The sequence below is a fragment of the Etheostoma spectabile genome, chromosome 14 (assembly GCF_008692095.1).
Source record: "Etheostoma spectabile isolate EspeVRDwgs_2016 chromosome 14, UIUC_Espe_1.0, whole genome shotgun sequence".
Taxonomy (NCBI): Eukaryota; Metazoa; Chordata; class Actinopteri; order Perciformes; family Percidae; genus Etheostoma; species Etheostoma spectabile.
In genome coordinates this window covers 21,799,919-21,807,089 of record NC_045746.1, presented here as the reverse complement: position 1 = coordinate 21,807,089, position 7,171 = coordinate 21,799,919, and the positions used below count along the sequence as shown (strand labels likewise).

At 39.6% G+C, this 7,171-nt stretch overlaps 1 long non-coding RNA gene across 1 annotated transcript in view; it reads left to right on the top strand.

Moving 5' to 3' along the window:
* The first annotated feature begins 1,231 nt into the window (after window positions 1-1,231).
* LOC116701565 (uncharacterized) overlaps window positions 1,232-7,171 on the top strand; it is a 7,668-nt gene continuing 1,728 nt past the window's right edge. Inside the window, exons 1-2 of the long non-coding RNA XR_004334952.1 lie at window positions 1,232-1,306; window positions 3,364-3,371. This is a non-coding gene — a long non-coding RNA (uncharacterized LOC116701565). The remainder of the gene's footprint in view (window positions 1,307-3,363; window positions 3,372-7,171) is intronic.

The following is a 7,171-nucleotide window of genomic DNA, read 5'->3' as shown; positions in this document are numbered from 1 at the left end:
CAAATAAAAGTTAAACCATCAAAACAACTGTAATGGAAAATTTTTCTTTGATAATAAGTCAAAAATCAAATCACCTCTTCAAATCCTGTCAAGTTTTGTACCACTCCTGGCATTATTAGTATGGTAATTTACGAGATAGACCTCTGGTTCCATTAGCGCCTGCAAAAGCCATTCAGCTAAAAGCTCTAACTCAACCAATGTTAGATCAAGGGGAAAAAAAGCTTCGGCCCTAGGGGGGAATTACTCCAACCATGGCACTGCGGACAGTGCCTCAGGTAGTCGCTTGCTTGATTTTTGTGTTTTAACTCTGTTTTTGCAATGGTCCCAGGGCTTCACTCGAGACGAGCCGTGAAAATAAGGGAACACCACCAGGGGACTTATTTCCTACTTTGTTTTCCCTACAATGGAAAGTTGGACATTTGGTCAAAGGTGCGCTCACCTTTGTTCACGCCAATGAAACAGGGAAACGGGCGGTGTGCTTGTGTCTTTGCCAGCAAGGATTACATACACCGTTACCTTCTCTCTAACGTGGCTTCACTGCCCAACAAAAATGGAGGAATTATTTTGAAAGAACTATATAAAAAAATGCAATTTTTTTGTGCAACTTCACTGTTCCCGCAAATTCATTGCAAAAACATTCAAAGACATTGCACTTATTCAAAAGAAATCAGACAAGTGGGCACCAACTTAAAAAAAAAAGGCTGTGAAATCCTGGAGGGACTAGCAAGGCGGTGTGAAGAGGCTAAATGAACATATGATATTCTGAGAAGCTCCAACACCAGTTCTCAGCCAACGACTCTGCTTCTGTCTGAAAGGGCTCAGCAGACCACACACCCAATAATGAGCCATCGGTTATATAAAATTATACATAATATTTGAGTTAAAAAAGCAGAAATTATGAATATTTTGATAATAGTTAAGATCAGGGAACGTACAGATGAGTTTAGTCGGAAATGAATGTGATCAATGTATTGTAAAGAGTGTTGTATGAGTCGTCATTCCGTCTTCGTGTGTTCAGACTCTTGTTTGCCAAATCCGGGAGGTTTCTGCAGACCTGAACGAGTTCTACCGCCAAATGAAAGACAAGAGACAGTCCTATAACCTGAAACTGCAGTGCATCACCTCCACCTCCCCACCATTGTTCTTTTTACTCCACTACATTCATCGACAGCTTTAGTTACTAGTTACTTTACAGTTCATTGTTACTGCTAAAAAGGTTTAATAATCTTCTTTATTATGAATTAAATTAGCCAACAATATAACTGCCTACAAGTCTATCTGGAATGATTAGACCATTAAAGACTAAGTTGGTTGACAGAACAGTTTGGATCGTTTCCAGTTTCTAATGTGAGGATTTTTCTGCCTGAGTACTTTTACTTTAATACTTTAAGTACATTTCCTGACTATACATTAAAAGTTTATAGTTAAGCAACATTTTCATGAAGGACTTCTACTTGTAACAGAGTGTTTTTTACACTGTGGTTAGTGGCCTACTTTTACTTAAGTAAAGGATCTGAATACTTCTCAACCACTGGGTAAATGTAAGCCTAAGTACACAGTACGTCAGCAGTATCACTTCCTGGTCTGAAACACTAGACATCCGACATAAATCATATTCAAAAAGATTATAACTGAATAATGTTTCCTACCTTTCCACAGAGTATAGGGACAGATGTCTCTTTTTGGCAATCGTAGACCAACCATGGCCCAAACAAGAGAAACCAACAAGGTGGACACAACACCTGCCTAGCCAGGTTCAGTGGTGGGCGGTGCCAGCCACGCTTTGCATCCTGTCTACCCATTCAAAAGTTAAGAAAATGTGTTCAGCCAATTGACAAAATGGTAGAGAAACTGCTAGTACCTTTCTGACTTTGATGGATGGGCAGCCTAAAGCCCGCCTCCAAAGTCAGCCACAGCCAAAACCCCAACCCCTAACCTGTCTTCTTGTTTGTCCGGCACAAACAGAGAGCTTTGAAAACCTAGCCCCCCCTCGTAAGGAATGCCGTTCCACAACAGACAATCAAGTCAATCAAGTTCAAAAGCTACAGGGCGTGCATGACAGAATGTAAAAAAAATAAAACCAGTCTCACAACAGTTCGTGAAATTTCATGTAATTAATATATGATTCAGACGCATTGATCTTTTCAATTGTGATGGTCAGCACGTTTTTTAAACTAAGGGTTTCAATGGGAAGTCTCTTGAGATCCCAGCACCATTCTCTCTGCAAGTTGGGCTGCAGCAGAGAAGCTGTATACAGCTTTGCAATTAGTGTTTTTTAGCCCTAAACCAAGATTAATCAGCATTTATTCACCAGATTATGGTTTGTGTTTATTTTTATTAATGTATTATTTCGCTCTTATTGCCAGAAAAGCTGGATTACTTTGCATTGTTTTTAAAACTATAACGCTGAATCTACTTTATTTAGATGTTTTCATGGTATTCATTTCTTAATACCGGTGAAATATTAAAGTATGCTGTGAGACAGAACACTCGATATACACAATGCACTGCAGGCATTCATTTCAGCGGGCCTTTATGACAGAACTGATTACTGTCAGTAGTTCAATCTGAGTTTTGTAACCACACAACGTGTTGCTCCGTTTTATTCCAGAGTTATGCGACCGCATAATGTTTTTTTTTCTTTTTAAATCAGCAGAATATACCAAAAGTGACGTAGTATATAGGAGGAAAGATCACTGCACGTTGTACATGAGAATTTATACAATTAAAATACAAATAAAAAATAGTTTTTTTATGTTAAGCACTTCAAAATGCCGCAAAAATACTATGTAAAACCTACAGTTCAGTGTTGAGAAATACATACTTGTACAGTTGTGAAAAACCAAAAATAAACTAGTTACAAAGAGAAGGCATTTTTTGTTGTATTTTATTTGTTATTTGAAAAAAAATGTGCGGATGATGAATGTTAATTGCAAGGAAAACCATGAGCATACTTTATTTAGGTGTGGGACTTTGTTTGATTTAACATCACAATTTATGGTATGCCTAAGATTGGTTATTATATCAAAATGGGAATAATTTTAGGAAGGGATATGAGCTGTAAATGCGCCCAGCACGGCCCATATCTTCATGTTTTCTCCCACAGCTTACTGTAATATTTTACATATTAATAATATTATTAAAATAAAGAAGTGAATACCATATGAGTTAAATAAATGTAGATGTAGCATTATAGTTTTAAAATAAGCAATAAAAGAAGCAATCCAGCTTCCCTGGCAATAACACAGATATAATAAAACCAAATACGTATAAACCAGTTATACTTTTGCAATCTCAGCGTGGTTCATACGTATTTTGTTTGTTTGTGTATTATTTATTTTTTAAGTGGTTTGCTGAAAGGAGACTGGGAAGTGACGTGAGCGGACTCTTGAGTTTGACAGGGAAAGCGGTCGGTGTTTAGTGGGTTCTGTTTCGCAGGCTTGCCAGATGAAGTCAACTGCGGGATAAAGTGTTGTTTTTCTCGGTGGATTATTACCGGTTGGGATTTTTTCTCTGGACTACTGCATCATCCTTTTGGCTGGACGGACCGTGGCGAGGTGGCGTAGGTTACCTGTGGGACTATTATTAACCGTGGCGTCTCGACACGCTTCACCTGGCATCTTTGTGTTTTTGTTTAGGGAGGACTTTTAGTTTTTATCCGGACTATTTAAGTTAAATTAATGAACATTTGATCGGCTGGGACATTGGAGTTTAGGGGGTTTAAATGTGTGTGGGAGTCTATGATCATGTTAAAAATGTTTGTGTGAAGGGGTAGTGTGGCCGATTCTCCCACAACGCATGTTTGGAATATGGTGTGTCAGGTTAAGTCAGGTTGAGGTAAAACTTTGAGTTGTTTCGGATAAACAGCCATGCAGTGTTCCATCAGTGTCCATCAATGTCATGAATCCATCTTTACAGTCCACTGACTGAATAATCAGGTAACCCTTGTACCTCTGAATTCACTAATTCTGATGTCCACACAACAGGTTCTGATGCTGACAAAGGTGTGTCATACATTAGGGCTGATAGCAAAGCTAGTAATCGAGATCATACAGAAATTAGTCATCCCTAAAATTGACAGTCGTCATTTTGTCCTAGGTTTAGGTGCTTGTAAAATAGCTGTCTTTCAGTTTCCATCTGGATGTATGCCTTCTTGGGACAGATTATAACCCAAGTATGCTACAGTATTCTGCCAAAAATGTCAACAAGTAAGTCAACAAGTATGTCTTACAGTCCTGTTTGGAAGATGTCATCTACAAACAATAACAATTGACGTCCTGCTTGTGGATTGAATTTAGCAAGATTAGCCGATATTATTGGTGTGAAAATGGTTGCAGACTCACAATACCACTAACCGTACGTTCACACCGCCACCGACTTGAGCGTCTAAAGTTACCGGAAGTCATTTCATTTTCAATGGAAGCCGGCTTCTTCAGCTGCAAGGAGCGGCAAATCTGTCGGCGTGCGTTTTGGGCGTTTTGAGCGTGTTGAGCGTCAATCAGAAAGTTGAAATTTAACTTATGGTAATGAGGACTAGACGCGGTTCAGCGCAAGCAGCGGCTAACGCCAGCCGCCAATCGAATTAGACGTCTTCACGTGCGCTGATCCTGGAGAAACATTCGATGTAATCTTTCGTTCCTACCAAAACATTAATTTGAGGACAAGCTCATAATCGCCGTTGCTGGGGTTACCTTTGTTATAAAATAACGTTGTTTGTACATAGGAACAAGTTAACGTTAGCTGCCAGTCACATCGTCACAGTGAAGTCGGCACGGGTCACTAGATTAGTCCGGGGCTGTCGCTCTGCCGTACGCCGCAGGCTCACGGCTAACGAGCGAGCTAACTGCTAACAGACTCCGTTGCGACAATTAATACAACTTCTGTCATTTATATGTCATTTATAAAGGTTTCTAGTGTCAGTTATTGGCTGGCTCGTGCGCTTCCGGCGAACAGAAAAACGCCGCCCCGTCAGAGGGCCAAAGCGTCACAAAGCTTCCCGTATTTGACAAGCGTCCTTGGGGGGCGGCCAGAGTTTTTGCAGCTCAAGTCGGTGGCGGTGTGTAAGTACGGTAAGGGATTCTGCTACAAGGTATATTTTAATTTTTCTTCAAAACTCAGAACAAGATCTACTTCATCCCATGCAATTTGGGTTTAGGAAAAACCATTCAACTGAAATGTAAACCTGCTATCTCATCTAAATAATCCAAACAAATGGGTGGAGTCCTACATCACCAAGACAAAACAATGCACCAGAGTTGGGGAAAGTACTTAATCATCGATTGGCTGCTATGTTTCCACTCTTCATTCTAACCCCAACCGGCCCGCCAGACACCGCCTACCAAGAGCCTGGGTCTGTCCGAGGTTTCTGCCTAAAAGGAAGTTTTTCCTCGCCACTATCGCACTGTTGCTTGCTCTGAGGAAACTACTAGAACTAGTCCTTGTAAATCTGGAGTGTGGTCTAGACCTACTCCATCTGTAAAGTGTCTTGAGATAACTCTTGTCATGAATTGATACTATAAATAAAATTGAATTGAATTGAATGTTGGTGTCCCACAGGGCTCAATTTTAAGACCTCTGTTATGTAGTCTACATGTTAATGATCTGCCATTTGTAAGTCCAGAAGGCACATGGAAAAGATAATATGAGGTAACATTTCTGACCGGCTCTCAGTGTCCTGCCTGACACTAAACATTGGTAAAACTGCCTGTTTGTCTTTTTATATTAATAATAAAAATGAAAGTCATTGATAAGGGGGAAAGGATCCTGACGGTGTCCCATTTTAAAGGTTTGGAAATAACCGTTGACTCACAGCTGTTCTTGCAACACATTTTGTCAAACTTTCATGTTTACGTTAAGGAACTTTAGATGTATTAGAAACCAGCTCCCCTTACATGCAGCAAAACTTTAAATTTACTCAATGATTCCTACTGTATCACAAGCTGGTTGTCCAATAAATTAGTTCAATCATTGCATTCATACAATGAGAGAACTCGGACAGCACAGAGGTGACTATGCAGTACAGCACAGGTGTACACTAAGTTTGGCAGATCAGTCTTCTCTGTTAGAGCCAGGACACACTGAGGTGTGTCCTGGCACAATAGACCTACGACATGACAGATTAATACGAACACAGAACGCTGATAATTAACAAAACATATGTTTCTACCTAACCAGTCCTACTGGATCATCTGATCAACAAGTTGGCAACAAGTGACCGGAGTTCGGAATAAAAAAATAAACATAAAACACTTCTGAACTTTTGAGTGGGAGACAATTACACTGACAGGTTAAGAAGTGTAAAACAGAGTTTAAAAGAAGACTAAAATTAATACTTAGAAAAGGATTATCAAAAGTGTAACATCTAAATAAACTGTTGATCGACCAATCATGTCATTCTTTACCCACAGCCCAAAAGCTTTTCTACTTATTTTTTACTAGATTACACCTAAAAACAGGTTTTTGTATAAGTTTTACATTTTAAAAAAACAATTCATGCAAACACCAATTTCTGTATTGTTGTTCGTTGCCAGAATGACCTGTTAATTATACTCAACAGTAAGATAAAGAAATGTTTGTTTTATTTTAGAAATATTATTTGAATTTCACACAGGGGTCGTAAACTATGCTAACTGAGATAGGCTATGCTAAACATCTGCTGGCAATAGAGAGAAATTACACTTATAAAATGATCAAACCATTTCCCGACTTATTTTAGCCACTTTACCACAACCACTTAAACACAATACAGTGTTTAACATGTGCCAAATGATAGCAGAATATTCACGTAGCCTGTGTTTAAATATGTGTATTAATGTGCATGTGTGAGCCACTATTGAAAGGGGGGTCTTCTCATTGACGTTTCTCATGTCATGAGTACCACTTGTACAGGTCATGAACTACATTGTAATTCACGTCTCTTGACATGTGGTCACAAGCGAGACAGATGGGCTGAATGAATTCATTGTAGATTGACAGGAGGTGAGGAGTGGCCTCGTAGAACTTCCTCCACTCAAAGTAACGCAAGTACGCTTTGTCCGTCATAAACAGCAGAAAGTTAGCCAGAGACTTTGCGTCGGGGAAATCATTTATGTGAATGAAGGCGTCGGAGGGAATGAACTCCTCGTAGTTTTCTCTTGGCGGACCCATCACTACAGGCACTGTCCCCGCCACG